General features: G+C 46.7%; 1 protein-coding gene across 4 annotated transcripts in view; it reads left to right on the top strand.

Moving 5' to 3' along the window:
• The window catches only part of PHACTR2 (phosphatase and actin regulator 2), a 951,421-nt gene that overhangs the window by 440,257 nt on the left and 493,431 nt on the right, over nt 1-17,733 (top strand). The window lies entirely within an intron of this gene.

Consider the following 17,733-nt stretch of genomic DNA (forward strand, 5'->3'; position numbering starts at 1 on the left):
GTTAGTAGGGGAATCATTTCCTAAGTCGGATAATAAGATTCAAGCTGAATCATCGGGCTTGAGCCACCATTCATATTCTTCTTCTTTGTCACCAACAACTCTGGAGAGATAGAAGTTATGAGGTTCAGAAAAGTGTCAAATCTACAAGTGACTTTATCTCCATTTGGGGAGATGATAGATGCCATCTTGTTTCCTGTTCTTTCCCAGATACTATTCTTAATGGATAGAGGTCATGAACTCGTGCAATATGAGATTTTTGATGTTGGGAAAACTCTAAAAGAAATGTTGGTAAAAATGTCTGTCCTAGAGGGTTTTATTTTTGCCATGAATAGTCCAAGTAATCCCATCTGCAGTGGTCAGTTTAAATAAGGGCCAACGTGTAGATCCTCTTGGAGGAGGTTATCCTCATTTTCGAGGAGAAGTTGGGCTTTGTAGCTCGGGTAAACGAGTGTGTGGTGAGAATGTTGCAACTAAGGGTACGCAATCTGAACTGTTGATGGTTAGACCTGTTAATTCTATGTCAATTCAAGTGTCCGAATCAGACTTTAGGCAATATCATGAGGACATCTGTAACCACTTATCATTGTCGGAGGACAAAGATGTTGAAGGCCTCTGCATTGGTTATTCTTTGGGTAAGGGGGGCGGGTTGCTGCTCACCAAATAATTAATGCTTTGTCGGGTGATAGGTCTATTGCTGATAAAGCAAACTTAATACAGAAAAAGCTAAAGAACCAGAAAAATGCATTAAAGAAATGTTCTAAGGGTTCACGCAAATTTCTGCGCCAACTTAAATGGCCTTCCCATAGAGGAGGGGAGCGAGTGTGAAGAAAAAATTATAGGCCATTGATGCCTCCCCACATAATTATGAGTTGGCCAAAAAAGAGGCACTCCCAGAAGTAAGTAATATGAGGATGCATAAGAAAAGGGGTGTTACGGGTAAACCAAATGCACTGTCGGAGGCTTAGGGGACCATTACTCAATTTCTAAAGCCTGTAAGAACTCTGGATGAGACATTGGATATGAGCAGTTTGACAGTCCATTCTGATTTATAGATGGTCTCTGAAAGAGCAGGTGGGTCCTGAGATGAGGGCCTCACTAATGCTTTGTGGGAAGGAGTTTGGAACATATAGTTTACATGTGCAGGTGTAGCCTTAAAACCTATGGCTCATGAATTCATACCCAACAATATTTATGAATGTGCAAATGAAGATTGTAAGTGTGAGTCTGCCGGAAGGTACATTTACACGAAAAGGTCCTCTAATGGTAGAGAGAAAAGTTGTTTGGTCGAATGATCTGATTACTTCTAAAGATGTGCCTATCAAAGGGGTTGAGAAGATTTTCACAATATTTTTATCATTAGAGGAACATAGGAAAAGGTGCATGGGAAAATGGGTAATGAAGTACCAAAAGTGGAAAAAATGACCAGAACGACATTTTAAGCTCCCTAAAAGAGGGGAGATGCAACCCGTTCAAGACATTGTCCACGGTAAGGGTAAAGGTAGGTAGCATGTGAAAGGAAGTTTAAAGTCCAAGAATTTCTTCCTCTAAATAGACAATATGTGCTGGATCTATTTGAAGAAATACCTAAATTGACCTTAATAAAATCCCAAGATTTGACCTTGGGGTAATTTACTCATCCTACAAGAGTTGACACAGTGAGGTTTGGATTTAAGTCTGAACAAATGACATATAATTTTGTCAGAAACCGAGGCTTTCAATCCTATGGGTTATGATGTGTGCATCTCGAAGGATGAAGTGACTATCGCTGAAAGTGGAGAAATGGAAGTGGTCCAATGTGATTCACTAGTGGTAAAAGTACATTTTGAAGAGAACAAATCTCGTTGTGTGACTCTGCAGGTTCCAAAAGAACTGTTGAATTTGATATGTCATGCATTTTGAATACTTTACACACAAAAATGCTGGGGCAACTTGGGAATGTTAAGGAAGAAAATGTAAGATTTCCTCTTGGACCATGCAAGGCTTCACTCATTTGTCTAACCACTATACTCTTTGGGGTATGTCTGAATTCATAGCTCTGCAAGAAACATGGATTTTAGAAAATCCTATATTAAAAGGGCTATATTCTTTGCTACGTAGCTGTGAGAAAAGCTTTAATGGGAAGGCCGCTTGGAAGTTTGGTTTGTGCAGTAAGAAATGACTGCAAATTAGTAATCGAAAAACATCCATTGAATCATAGACATTTTTGCAGTCTATCTTAAAACAAATGAGAAAGAAGGATTTGACTTGCATGTTTGTTTAATATTGAATGTGTATTTTAATCCTAATAATGGAGAGTTAATGAACTTTCTAGCAAGGATAAATGAGGCAATGGAAATATACTTGAAGGAAGATACTAGTTGTATGTTAGTAGGTGACCTAAACAGTACTTTTTCATCATAGAATTATCAAGGATCGCAGGTAAGGGATCTGGAGACCTGGGAAAGAGGGCGGTTATGGAAAGAAGCTTTGGGAATTTGGGACTTGTCACGAGTAAATGGTAATGTTATAGGGGATAACATAATTTTACCAGGGTAGGGTTTGGTACAGGCTCTAGATTAGACTATATGTGCTTGTCAAAGGAACTTTTTAATCGTGCCACAACTTTTTATTTGGGTCGAAACGTTCAAGGTTGTTGACTTGGGAGGGAGTGATCACCATTGTTTGAATCTTACCCTACATTTGGGAATAGAATATGAATACCCCCTCCATAATGTGTTTTGATATAAGAGGGGGGAATAGGATAGTACTCTGGAGACCATGACTTACTGTCAGATTCAATACTAAAATGGCAGAATGTTTCTTTGTTTTATTTTATTTATTTATAAAGCGTGCAGCAGCCTGTGGGCATCGCGTGGCGCTATTTGATAATAGGAAAGGTTAACTCCAACACGATTTGCCTCCTTTGTACATGATACCCGTGTGGGATTAATGCCTGGCAGTGAGCTCCTTAATGGTGGGAGAAAGAGAAAAATTCACACAGATTCAAATTTTTGATGATGATGATGATACCCAGAAGGAAAAGAAACCAGTTAGGCCACAACTGAGATCCATTAGGAAAATGGGAAGCCTAGGTTTTATTTTGTTGAAAACATTGAAACTAGATTATTCGAATCAGATGAAATCGAAGAGTTGTCTGAAGTATCAGCATGACGCAGAGAGAATGCTTGCTTCTCTGAATTTGAAAAATGGTGCCTCTTTTTGGTCTTTGAATAAAAACAAGAATTCTCAGAGATCACTGCACGCCAATACGATTGCAGCTAATGTCTAGGTCGATTTAATCTCCAAATTATATGGGGAGGTTCCCCTTACTGTGTTTGGGTTAAAAGAGGTTTGTAGACCAGATACATTGTATTGATATTACCTTGGAGAATGTTTATGGTGCTATTATCCGATCCAAAAGCTCAAATGCGCCGGGACTGATGGCCTCTATAATCTCTCTTTAAAATCCGATCATGATTTATGGTCTCTCTGATTAGAGCTATTTCAAAAAGTTATAAAATCAAAGATAATCCCTCCTACATGGAGAAATACAACACTGGTACTTAGGTGATAAGTCGGAGCCGACTAATTACCTCCCTTTTTCTTTACTGGATGGAATTTATGAAATGTTTACATTACTGGTTTTAAAAATATTTACTTAAGGAAACAAAAGTACCTATGTGTAGTGATATATTCCAATCAGGGTTTAAGAAGGGTGTAAATATTTCTCTCATATCCCTCTTGATGAGCCAGGCTTGGGATGCAAGGAAACAGATATTTGTGGTCTTTCTGGACATAAGAAAGGCCTTTGATTGTGTGAACCGGGCCCTCTTGTGGATAAAGTTAAAACATCAGGGTTGCCCACCCACGCTGCTTGATATGTTGATGGCCTTACACTGTGATACAAGATTAAAAGTGAGGTTGGATGGCATTGGGAACTCCTCAGGCTGGATAAAGAGTGAGAGGGGTTTGCGCAAAGGACGCGTTTTGGCCCCTTTCTTTTTTTAGTGTTGACATAGCCGACCTGGGGACTGCCTTGCAAGCAGTGAGTACCGATTCTCCTAAATTGGGAAACCTATTTATCCCTTTACTCCTACGTCCCATCCTCTTTCCTCCATACTTATGGGACATCTCTCCGTCCTGTGGGACGGGACTGGAGCACTTTGTAAAAAGCATCCACATTTTTTTCAAAAATGTGTCCCTCCTCTCTTTCCTGCGCGGGGCCCGGCACGTTGCCGTAACCCCGCCCACCTTGGCTCTGCCCCGCGCATCGCCCATCAGTCCTTTTCTCCGCACGATCGGGGCCGGACGCCCTTGAATCCTCTGAAGATTTTCTTCCCTTTTTCCCCTCTCTGGCTCTCGCTAGCGTTCGTTTACTAGTCTGTCTATGTCTTTTAAACTAGATTTTCCAGACTGTTCATCGTGTCACCGTCGCTTCGCGAGGGTGGATCCCCATCCTCTTTGTTTAGAGTGTTTGGGCCGGAACACCGTTGGGACTCCTGTTTTTACTGTGACTCCCTTTCAGTCCGGGCACTTCAATGTCGGTTGGAGCGATGGGAGGAGGTGTTCGGACGGACTCCTCCTTCTCATTTTCAGGCGTTCATCGACGAGAAGAAAAAACGCCCGGTAAATTCTTTACTTTTCAGAGCACCCCAGCCGGGGGATACCTTTCCGGGTTCCTCTCGAGCCGGGAGGGGCGTTGATCGCTCTGTTACCGGGGTTCAACCTGAGGTGCCTGTTGGGCCTAATAATTCTACCAGAGTTTTCTCCGAGGGTCTCCGTAAGGGGCCTGTGAACACCAGAGTACGCTCCGAGGCCCCTCCTGTGGGGGCTGTGTGTAGACCCAGTTCAACTGAGTCGTGGGGTACCAGAGCTTGCTCTGAGGCTGCTCTATCGGCTTCCCTCAAAAACAAAACCGGGGTGCACCCCGAGGTCTTGGCTGGGCTTGAGGTTACCGAACGGATGTTCGAAGCCTGAGCCAATAAGGCTTCTACCGGGCCTCGGTCCGAGGTCCCTCGTACAGAGGCTAAGGATACCAACAGTTCTGAGGGGCCAGGCAAGGCCCTGTGGGTGACAGCGCACCGTTCCCGCTCTTGTGGTGACACCAGATCTGTTGAGGGGGCAAAGAAGAAAGTTTCTTCTTTTACCGGCAGTGCCAAGGCCCTTTCTTCGAAGGCTCGGTTGGCGGTTGGTATGTCGCAGAAACATTCCAGGCCTCATAGTACTGGCTCTGCCGAGGTTCCTTACGTTAAGGCTAAAATTAAGACCCCTGACCCATCGACGGGGACCCCTGCCTCACTTCCTCACGTGTCGCAGTTCCCCTCAGATGAGGACAAAATGGCGGCTGTTCCCGCCACGACCCCGGCGGCCATTTTAGGTACTACCCCTACCACTACGCCATCGGCCCCTGGTGTAGGGTTCGGTCCTTCGGGTGAACCTAAGGTCCCTTGTGCGCATCCTTACTGGCCGGTTTATGATTGGAACGCCCGGATGCCTCTTCCGCACAATGTTTTGTTGCCCGTGGGGGCGGCTCCCTTGATTTATGTGGATTCGTCGGTGGAGGGGCCGGTGTGGCACCCTTCTCCGTTACGTCCTTGGATTTGTCCACCTCATGAGAGGCCTCCTCAGGTTCCGAAACAATCTCCTGAGGACGCTTTTTTCGGTAAATTTCAAACGCTTATGCGCACCGACCCCATGAGGGAATATTTCAAAGGGCTTTTCAAGGAGATATGCCCAGCTGCGCCTCCACTCGTTCCGACGGTGGTTCCGCCGGCGCCTCCCTTGCCCGTGGTGCCTCCCCCTGCGCTTCTGCCTGTGCCACCATTGTCCCCAGTGGACAAGGCAGTGCCTGACACGGCTCAGCAGGATCCTGACCTGTCAGATGACTCTCAAGCCGATCAGGACAACGAGGACCTTCCCCGCTCTATCAGAGCTTTCCATGACTGGGTGCTGGACATGATGAGTTTCTTAGATGTTCCGGTGCCCGAGGCACCTGCTCCGCAGGAGGGCGTGCTTTCTGGGGCGTTCACCTTGTCTTCTTTGGAGCGTACCGGCCTGTTCTTGCAGAAGGACGTTCTGGCCGAGGGCCGTAGAGTTTGGGAAAAGCCACACTCGGGACTTTTTGTCAATAAAAAGATTGACGCGAGGTACAGGCTACATTCTTCGGAAGAAGTGGCCTTGTCGTCTTGTCCGCCTCCCTCCTCCACAGTGGTGGCTGCGGCTATGTTGCAATCCAGACCTGCAGCATCCTCCTCCGCGACGGATACTCGGGTCTTGGGAAAGGAGGACAAGCTCCTGGACTGCCTAGTTAGGACAATCTTTGCCAATTCGGCCTTGCAGCTCAGGCAGGCCAATGCAGAATTGATTTTGGCGGGAGCTAACATGCGGATGTGGAGAGGTCTGTCGGAGTTTGAGGAGCACATTCCGGTCGAGAAGTTGGAGGATTTCAGAGGAGGCCTTTTCCGATGCCAGGGTCTTGGCCCAGGATCACTGGAGGCTGCGGCTCATCACGTAGACACCTCGACTCGGGGTCTGATGCTTGGGGTTGATACCTCGCGGCAAGCATGGCTGCATGCCACTAAGTTCTCAAAGGAGGTGCAAGACAAGGTTCTGGACCTTCCATTTGATGGTAAGGAGCTTTTTTACTCTTCTTCTGATGTAGAGCTCACCAAAACCAAAGGGCCAAATCATTGTCTGTTCTGGTTAAAGCACCCTTCAAGGCAGTTGTCGCAAGGTCGACCTTCCTCTGGTTTTAGGGGCTTCCTCGACCACAAATCTCGCAGAGTGGATACTCCTGCAGGGAATAACCGCCGTAGACAACAGTGTACACGGTATTTCTCCCGCTCCTCCGCCTCCTCATCAGGTTCAGGTGGCAAAAACCTGCCAAATGAGTGTTTTCTGCGCTCGCACGAGACCCCGGTGGGAGGACGCATTGCGTCTCATTGGGAGGCGTGGCAGACCATCACAGAAGACAGATGGGTCTCGTCAGCCGCTAGAGCGGGCTTCCGCTTACCTTTAACCCCTACCCCACCCCTCAACCCTCCTTTTCAGCTGTTGGGCTCACCCTCCCTCAAGGCCGAGGTTCAGAAACATCTCAGAGCTGTGGAACCCGTTCCCTTGGGGAGTGAGGGGGGGGGGCTTCTACTCCCAGCTGTTTATGGTGCCCAAACCCAACCAGGCTGGCCTGCGCACCATCCTAGACCTTTCCCAGTTCAATCTTTTCCTACCCCAAGAGAAATTCAAGATGATCACGCCGGCCAGATTCGCTCCTCTTTGCAGACGGGCGATTGGCTCAGCGTGTTGGATCTTCAGGATGCGTACATGCATATCCTGGTTTCTCTTTGGGAGAGTAGCACTTCCAGTTTCGGGTGCTTCCTTTTGGCCTCAGTTCGGCGCCGCGTGTCTTCACGAAGATGATGTCTGTGATTGCGGCGTATCTTCGTCTCCAGGGTATTCATGTGTATCCCTATTTGGACGACTGGCTCCTACACAGCCCTTGTCCGTTGGCAGCAGCGGGCAACCTCCAGTCTCTCCTTCAGCTCCTGTTCCATCTTGGGCTGTCGGTGAACTGGCGGAAATCCTCCATGACGGTCTCACAGGACCTGACTTCCTGGGTTTTCGTTGGAACACGATAGACTGCCGAGTGTATCTGACCGGGGACAGAATGGCGGATCTGTTGGCCACGTGTCAGATGTTTACGCAGTCGGAGAGCATGTCGGCCTGGTGGTTCCAGAGGCTTCTGGGCCTCATGGCCTTGTGTGTACTGGCTCTTCCTCTTGCTTGTCTCAAAATGAGACGGACCCAGATGGCTCTTCGGGGTTCCTGGCATCAGGCTGTGGACCCGGATTCCAAGCGGATAATGATTCCGGATTCCATGAGAGTGGACCTGGACTGGTGGTCATTTCTCAGCAACCTGTCAGTGGGTGCGGGGTTCCAGGACCCAGCCCTCATGGTGACGATCACGACAGACTTCTCCCTTTTCGGGTGGGGTGCGCCATTAGATCTTCTTCAGGTCTCGGACCTCTGGTCACCTCAGGACAAGCTCCTGCACATAAATCATTTGGAGCTTCTGGCGATTTTTCTGGCGCTCAAGGCGTTCAGACCTCTCATTGTCAACAAGGTGGTCTGCATAAGAACGGACAATGCGGTGTCAATGTATTACGTAAACAAGCAAGGGGGAACAAAGTCTCCCCCTCTCGTGGATCTATCCATCCAGATTTGGGAGTGGGCCATGCTTCATGGGGTCTAGCTGCTTGCAGTGCACATCCCGGGCCGGCTGAATGTCACTGCGGATGCCCACAGCCGGTGGACAGTGGTCAGCTACGAGTGGGAGGTGGACATCTTCGCCACAGCGGTAAACAAGAAGCTTCCTCAGTGTGCCTCCAGAGGGGGGCTGGGAGCCTCCTCTCTGGGGGACGCACTCGAGATTCCATGGCACAACATGAGAGCTTACGCCTTCCCGCCTCTTCCCCTAGTTCATCAAGCAATTTGGAAGTTGAAGAGCTCCGTCAACTTTTCTCTTCTACTGATAGCTCCGTGGTGGCCGGCCAGGTTTTGGTTCTCAGAACTTCAGCACCTGTCGGTGTGTCCGCCGATCAGGTTACCAGTAACTCACGATCTTCTTCACCAGGGGGAACAGCAGATGTGGCACCCCTCCCCACAATCGCTCAACTTGGCGGCATGGTGCCTGAGTTCACGGGTCTAGAGCATTTGGGTTTGTCTGCGGATAACATGCGCATTATCAAGGCAGCCAGGAAACCCTCGACCAGATCCGAATACAAGAGTAAATGGCTCAGGTTCTGTCATTGGTGTTTGGAGAAAGAATTGGACCCGAAGGTGGCGACGATTGACACGGTGCTGTCCTTCGTATCCTCCCTAGCAGAGTCAGGGGCTCATGTCCTGTCTTGCAGGACTTATCTCTCGGCGATTTCCGCTTACCTCTCTACAGACCGGTGTTCTTATTCTTTAACTAACCCGGTGGTGAAGAGACATTTTGCTGGCTTGACACGCATCTACCCTCCGGTTCGTAGTCTGCACCCGCCTTGGGACCTAAATGTAGTCCTGACGGCGCTGTGCCATAAACCCTTTGAGCCAATGGCTACGGTTGACCTCAGGTACGTGTCCTGGAAAGTGTCCTTTCTGGTAGCCGTTACGTCAGCGAGGAGAGTGAGTGAGCTCCAGGCATTGTCGGTGGAGCATCCTTTCTTGGTCTTTCACAAGGACAAGGTAGTCCTTCGGACGAACCCAGCTTTCCTACCAAAGGTAGTGACCGAATTCCATCTGAATCAGTCGATTTCCCTTCTGGTCCTTTTTCCGAACCCTGCCTCGGAGGCGGAAAGGGTTCTACACTGCCTGGATGTCCAAAGAGCTCTTAAGTTATACCTGGACAGGACTTCCGAGCTTCAGAGCTCTTCCCAACTGTTTGCGACCTTCGGTAAACCTCAGGGCAGGCTGGCGTCTAAGGCATCCATTTCCAGATGGATTGCCGCTTGTATCACGGAATCTTTCACCGTCCAAAAGCTGAAACCTCCTAAAGGTATCCATGCACATCAGGTGCGAGGCAAGGCAGCCGCGGTTGCTTTTCAGAAGTATGTTCCCTGGGAGTCCATCGCTAAAGCCGCTACTTGGGCCTCCCCATCTGCTTTCTGTAAGCATTACTGCCTCGATATGAGCTCTAGAGCGGACGCTCAGTTTGGCCAGGCTGTATGTCCATCCACCCATAGTTCCTGTAAGGAGTGCTTGGAAATCTCCCATAAGTATGGTGGAAAGGGGATGGGACGTAGGAGTATTACCAGGTTACTCACCATAGTGACCACCTTACTCCTAGTCCATAGTCGCCTTTCCTCCATACGCCCGCCTGCCGTCCCCTCTGATAAGGTTCCTCTGTTATTGCTAATGGGTCTTGACCCTGTGATAGAAAAGGACTGATGGGCGATGCGCGGGGCGAAGCCAAGGTGGGCGAGGTTACGGCCGCGTGCCGGGCCCCACGCAGGAAAGAGAGGAGGGACACATTTTTTTAAAAAATGTGGATACTTTTTACAAAGTGCTCCGGTCCCGTCCCACAGGACGGAGAGATGTCCCATAAGTATGGAGGAAAGGGGACTATGGACTAGGAGTAAGGCGGTCACTACGGTGAGTAACCTGGTAAATCTCTTGTATGCAGATGCTTTAGTAGTATTGGATTGCACGCACGTAGGTCTCCAGAGAGCCTTGGTGGCAGTTAATATTTTAGAGTTGTGGGTTTAGAAATGAGTGTGACAAAATCAAACTTTATTGTCCTAAATAAAATGAAAAAAGAAGGAAACCAGGACATTTAAATGGTTGCTTAGTGACCAGAAATTAGAACAAGTACAATACTTTAAATATCTCAGAGAACTGATTTGCAGTAACAATAAGCTTGATAAACAACCTGCTCTGAGTAAGACTGCAGTAATACATTCAGTGTCGCAATTTGGACAAGAAATGTTGGCACTTTTCCCTTCATCCCTCATTAACATTTTATTACCAAAAGATCAGCCTGTGGGTAATCCATGGTGCGGAGGTGGGTATTAATGTGGGCTTTGGTTGCAGTTTGAGGGCAAGAGTTGGCATAAGGTGCATTCTTTGCCATAGGGTACTCCAGTGTCGGCAATAAGGCATATGCTAGGTATTAGTTAAATCCAGGCTATGATTGACTGGGGAAGTCTGTAACTATATTAAAGCCTTTTAGAGCTTCCTGGTGGCTCCCTGTTTGTAGAGTTGCAACGTGTATTACAGTTGGGCACCTGTAAATCCCTCTCTTTATGGGCTGAAAAGTGCATTAAGATCATGGCTCGTGGAGGGATATCAGAGGAAATGCTTCCGTGTGGACCCAATACAGCCAAGTAAAGTCTTTATCAAGTGGTTTGGGTAGAGAGCAGGACATTGCTTTCAACCTATAGAGTTTTTGAACATTTTGTCTGATATAAGGGTTGTTGGTTCAATGAATGAGAAATTGCAAAAATATCCTTCTAAAAAGTGTAGGAGAGCTTGGCTCTACTTGATGTTGAATCTATTTGCAACATATGACGTGAGCGGGGCCAGAGAAAGTATTCCCCGATCGGAGAGATTGTGTCAGTTTTGCCATAGGGAAATAGAAACCTTGTATCATTTGGTTATCATATGCTCTCAACTTTGTAGAATGCATAACAATATATTGGGAACCTATTTGTGTTCTATAAGACTTGAAGGGATTGATTGAATTTGGTACACTTTGCTTGGAGACCCGCCAACCTTCCTCGGTATTACTGCTATGAGATTTTTAGACTTCATTTTCCTGGATCAATTGGGTCAATATGTTAGGTCATCTGAGAATGAATGAATGAATGCATTTTAAGTAAGATGAATATAGGACTTTTTTGTATAAAGAACATGTATAGGTTACTTTCTCTTCTTTCAATTTGTGATTTATTGGATAGTTGTGATGAATTGTTGTGATACATTGTTCTTTTGCTGCTGTTTATTAATGAATTGTAATGTTTTTATAGGATCAATGTTACCATGTTGAATAACCATGTTATTTATTTTTGTAATGTGTTTTGTGTCAAAAGTTTATTCCAAATTTTTAAACTATAACGCAATAAATAGTAGATGTTACCAAATAAAGTATTTTTAATTGTCTAAACTGACCTTTCTGGGAAAGGAAGCCTCTTTTTTGATTCATTGATTACTAAAGGAGGGAGTAAAGTACTTAAAATCCCCTCTAGGGCCAGCCTTATTTCCCTTTAAGTGAATCTCTAGTTTTATAGCCGCTCTCTAAGCAGCCACCCACTGCCACCACCTATGACTGTAGGTAGTTTCTGCCCTGAATGAGTGTAGGAGCACCCACGTGTGTGATGTGTTTACTCAACTAAGTTTTGCAGCAAAAATAAAACTGAACGTGTTCCTAAAGCAACAGAAGTCTCGTATTGAAGGGCAAGGTAGGACAGAAAGGATAGCGTGACCAGACGTCCCGGTTTAGGAGGTGGGGGCGGTGGTGGGCTTTTGCGCAGTCCTGGTTTTTCCCTCCATGTCCACCTTTCAAGACAAGCTTCGGCAACCTTGCAAAAGGTGCCATTTATTTTTAGAATAGACCTTGAAACCGCATCCCTATCACTTCTCTGACAAATTAGTGCACCCATGTCCTCTACAACAAAATACATACCTCTCTGAAAAATATGGAAGTATTCCAAATGTCCCACAAACGGATATAAGAAACTGAAAATGGCTTTAAAATGTTCAATCTCACTCAAATCTAGGTGAAAAGAAAAAGAAAACTCAGACATAATAGGCAATTACATTTGTAGGTGTTGCCCTTCTAGTCGGTCAAATATCTTTTTTTCGGTGTTCAGCCTTTTATGAACTTCTTCTATGTCTATTATCATGCCTTTAGATTACTGGCCAGGTTTTTTTGCACTTAAAATCTGGTCACCCTAGTGAAGATGTAACTCTCTAACTGAGGTCCCTAGGAGGTCCTGACCGTGGAACTACGGCAAGGCTGCAGGGGATAGGGGGTTTCTCATTTTAGCTGTCCTCCAGCTATAATGCATCAACACAATGCATGAAGTCGTGTGACGCAGCTATGATATTCATTTTGTTAGCTGTGCATACTTGTATAAACATCATGCTGTCTTTTCTAAAACAGTGGAGCGTCTTTTGCTCAACACCTACAGAAGATGCACCCAGGAGTATGCAGTGTTCTTCAGTGCAGAATCCCGGGTCCTTGTGAAGCTTTGCCAGTTGGATCTTACCCAAGGTACTTCTGAAAAGACTGTGACGCGCTTTGTGCAGGAAGTCCCACAATCGTGCCCAGGCCTCCCAGAAGCGGCAGTAACTGTTCCTGAGAGGGGTCCCTAAGGGAGGTGGGAGGAGGGTGCTCGTGCTTGCATGGTGTTGGGACGGAAGAGGCATCAGGCGACTGAGCATTTGCAGGGGACGGAACAGCCTTGCAACAAAATGTTAATTGGTAAGTAAGTCACAGTCTAATGGTGCCGTTTCCTGTACAGAGCAGATGAGAGTGGGAGGACCAGCACCAACTGCTCTTGAGTTTCTTCATTATACGCTGTACAAGGCCCGGAATCCGCAAAGCCCTGTTGGCAGCCGGGCAGGCATGTGTTTAGTGCTCCCGCTGGCAGGGGCGCCCCAATGCTTTGCCAGATAGCTCATCGTCTGATACATTGGTGGATCAGTGCTGAAAGCTGCTGCTACCCGAAAAGAATTGAATCTTTAAGGGGCAAAAAAAAAATCTAATTTAGAGTTTCGCGGGTGTCAATAAAAGAATGCACAAGGAGTAGTGGAGGTTCTGCACAACATTTGGAGTGACAACTGCTGGTTAACTGGACGTTCTAACCCAAAACCCTTGTTTACTTCTGAATTAGTACCAGATTCACTTTCCTTTCATAAGGTTGCAAAGCTTTTGAGAGCCTTTGATTGGTGTGGGGGGTAGTGACTACCCTGTTATCCGGGCGGGGGAGTGAGTGAGTTGACTGGCATGGAATACGTGATGGTGAGTTTGTACCTTGCCCGGTGACATCCCTAGCTAGCATCTCCTCCAAGTTAAGGCATGAAACTGCTCAGTCCGCGCTCCCAGTCTGTATGTATTGTAGTTATCCTCTTTGCATCGCAGGGGCATAATAATAATAATAATTTGGCAATAGATTCTATTCTATTTTGTACCTGACCTGCTGTGGCCTGACTGGGTCGATTGGTGATTTGTGGAGGAGCGGTGAGGCCCAGCTGAGGGGGAGATGGACAGGGGCTGCCAGAGTAATGGTAATGGGTGATCCAGGCCAAGCAGCGCTACAACGGAGACCGACAATTGCCTCTAGATGACCATTCTGCTTTCTCCTCTCGCGTTGGCTTCAGCAAGCTTGTTACCCCAGGTTAAGATTAGTTGTTGGCTCCTCGCTGCAAAATAAAACGGGTAGGTTGCAGATGGGCCATTCGAGGCATCCTCTTTATTTAACATAAAAGCAGCAATCCCAAGTGCTCTGGCAAGGATTCTTGACAGGTTGCCATACTTGGGAGCAATGTTCCACCCTGTGCACCAAATAATATATATGTTGTGACTGGAATAGAGCGTATAAGCCCAGTGTATGATCTTGACAAGGCTCCCCTCTAGGCAGGGGTGTTGCTGGGTCTGGAAAATATCTGGGGCTACGCTAATGTCGGGACTCTGGACTAGCTAGCCTTTTGGTTGTAGCCCCTGGGTTTCTATCTGGGGCTACAACCAAAACACCCGGGGCTATAACCCCCTCAGACCAACATAGCAACGCCTCTGCCACTAGGCCCACCAACCACCCGGTGACGGCATTGCTTCGGGACGTTAACTGAACCCGGAGCCTAAAAGGGTTAAGAAGCACTAAAAGTTTTGCTAGAAGTGTCTGCAACACCTGAAGCTTTTTTCTCTATACCATCTTGCAAGTCAAGTTCCCTGATGCCCCTTTAGGGCCATGCAGTCCTCTGCTTTGCTCGCTCGCTGGTTCTTTTTCCCGTTCTATGATTGTACAGACATGATATCGGGAAAAGCAGACGTCCACGCTGCTCCTTGCCCGGCCGGGTTCCAGTAAACTGGGCCCCTTCACCTCCCATTATAAACATATTCTTCTTTAAAGTGCTGGGCAGGAATACGAGCAGTCTGTTGCCGAGGGCACATGTGTGCAGAGGGTGTCTAGCAATCTCACACTGGTTGTTTCATCTAACTTTGGAACTTGTTAGCCAGTCTTTATTCTCTGAGAATACACATTTCTTTCCAATTCTGCTTGTATCACATGAAGTTGCTGATATAATTAATGAGCTTTGTTGCTATGTAGATACATTTATTTATGTGGACAGGGCCCAATTATTAGATTGTGTTTTCCTTGCTTCTTTTTTTTCCTTTGTGTCAATATGGTTCTTAGCTATATGCACATTTATGTTTCTGTTTGGTTTTGAGTATCATTTCTTAATACATGATTTCTATTTGATTACTGTAGTGAATTACGGTGTCATTTTAAGTGGATTTCCTTTGAATAACAGTTTAGTTATTTAATTTTGTTATTGTATTTGTCTTTATTTTTTATTTAATGTATTTACCAATAGCCATGTATTCAACAAATCTAGAACAGTTGATTTTGTGCTTGGATGCATAATTTGAAATGGTGCTCATTTGCTGTGGTCACGATGTGTATGCCCCTTTAAGAATCTGCAAACGGGAAGTCCACATAAGCGTATCTAAGGGTCAGCCGTAAGAAAGCATTTGGTGACAAGTATGTTGGTGTGACCAGCGATATCGTAGTGTTGGTGTTTAAAGGATGTAGGATAAACATGTTTTTTAATCTCCAATGACTGGCCTATATGAGTGTACAATTCTCCCTGGATAAGCGCCTTTTTAAATCTTATAGACTGCCAGGCTTCTTGCAGGCTTGATAAAGCTATACACTCATGTAGGGGAAGAATTTAGGGGAGATTGTGCGGGGGTGGGCGATAATCAGGGGGTCGAAAGAGCTGAACTAAGTGTTTTGAGAGAACAAAGTGGGAAACGAGCAGACACCTCGTAAAAAGGCAGCGGTTAAGAATCAAGTCTGACTGAAACAGAGCTATGTAGAAAGAGCAAACAGATAAAGTTGGTGGAGCCATGTTAAGTTGCATCTTTGAGGCCATTTGACAGCAACTTCTGGAAATGATCTATCCCAAATGTGACTGACTGTGGGGAGTAGGACCTGCGGGAGCGCCAAGGTTTTTCTCCTTATAGTTACCTCAATCTCAGCCCAATCCAAAAGACACCCACAGGTGTGGGCCCCATAGATTCACCTTGGGAGAATTTCCTGGCGGTAGCACTACATAAGAGGAAGAATCGAAAACCTCCCAAATCGTTTGTCTGAAAGACTTAGTTGGGCAGAAGCAGCCCTGGCCTGAGATGGTATATGTTGCATTAGATCCTGTTTGTTTGGAACATCCTGAACCAACATGCTAAAGTACTGATGAAATGCATCCAGCCTCTGTTGTAGACCAATCTCAGTAAGTGCACAAACGGTAACATCAGTGTAGGTCATGTCCTGCAGGGGGAAATACCTAGTCGTGGGGGAGTAGTACAGACGTTATTAAAAGCTAGACCAATGTCATGAATTTAAAAAATGCAATACAAAAGGAGCTAAAACACATCCTTGGCGCAACCCGCTACTGGCCCTAATCCAGCTACTAAGGTTTCCCTGCTGGGCTAACCTTACACAAGTGTTCGTATCCAGTGCAATTAGAATATTAAGAAGGGGCCTAGGGCATTTCTTTTTCTGCATCTTAGCCCACAATTTCCCGCTAACGCAGTCAAACGTCTGCGACTGTCCCCTGAAACCTAACTTCGGCCACGAGAAGTTGTAGTAAAAAGCAATTATGTGGGGTTTCCACCTCATTCCTGAGTTCAGCTTGCCACGCATCCAGCACATTTTCCAGCCTGGCCCATATTTCCAATTCTTTGAGTAGCATAGTGGAGAATATTTTACTACTAGCGTCCAACAGAGAGATTGGGAGATAGTTTCTGGGGTCTAATCTATTGCCCTGTTTAAATATTAATATCATAATGGCCCCAGACCAAGAAGATGGAATTGCCCTGCCCCTGATTACCTTAACAAATAGCTCAATCAGCACCTGGGCCCATAATACAGGGTCAGTTTTAAACCTGCAATTTGATAAGCCGTCCGGTCCCAGGGATTCCAAAGATTTGCACTTAACAATACAGTTTAAAATATCCTCCTCCGTAAACTGAAGACACCATAGGCCAGTATTATCACATAGTGGCGCGGCGACCCCACACCACCCCCCCCCCCCCACCACCACCATCATGCAGCTGCATAACGTGCTTCACCCAAACGTCTTCATCGATTGGATTAGACTGTAAAGCAACATGGGTCCCAGGCAACTTGGTCTACTTCCTGCAAGCAAGTTGCTCTGGGTGTCATGTTATGAGGCAAAGGGCACGTGTTGCAACAACTGGGATTGGACTCCTTGCCATGGACCAATCTCCTGTGGCAGTTTGCCTTTAAAAGGAGAGGGGCACCCCTCATTCTTTGTTTCAGGTCTGTACCTCTACAATAAAAATTAGTCTGGACCTCTCTGATGGATGCAGCCTATCCGATAGTCCGCTGCCAAGGAGGCGAAGATAAATGGCACCCAAGGCAGAGGATAGCTCTGTCCGACCAGTGGGCGTTGACTGCTGTTGGACCAAGACCTCACTGTGGCTGCATGGGACCAGGACTATGTCACTGGAGGTGAGGGAACCCTGTTATGTGCCAGCCAAGCTCACTGCGGTGGAGGTACAATAGGACTTGCAGACTCGACTGCCTATTCGACTTACTGGACGCCATGTCACTCTCCAACTCGACCCAGCTGAGGCATTGTTTCGACCTTACTCGACCACCGACTCAAACACATTGCGACCACTGACTCACACCGTCTCAAATGTTGACTCAATCCACGCAGAGCCCCATCTAGGTGCCGACTCACAGCTGGATCAATGCGATTTCTCCCCATCTGGACACTGGCTCGACCAAAGGAAAGCGTAGTGCAGAGAAGACCGGCTCAACTTTGTCGAGCACCAAAGTCCTAGATCTAAACCTTTAGGACCAGGACCACTATGACTTTTAAGTGCCCCTTATCTACCTTTGTCTTACAAGACACCTTCTTGATCGTTGACATTGTTCCAATTGAGTGCCTGAACACCACTGTTCATCTACCCAGAGTGCTATAATACAACAGCTTGCATTTTCTGTTTCTTTACAGGCGTGG

This window comes from Ambystoma mexicanum, chromosome 4q (assembly GCF_040938575.1).
Source record: "Ambystoma mexicanum isolate Mex_15411 chromosome 4q, UKY_AmexF1_1, whole genome shotgun sequence".
NCBI lineage: Eukaryota > Metazoa > Chordata > Amphibia > Caudata > Ambystomatidae > Ambystoma > Ambystoma mexicanum.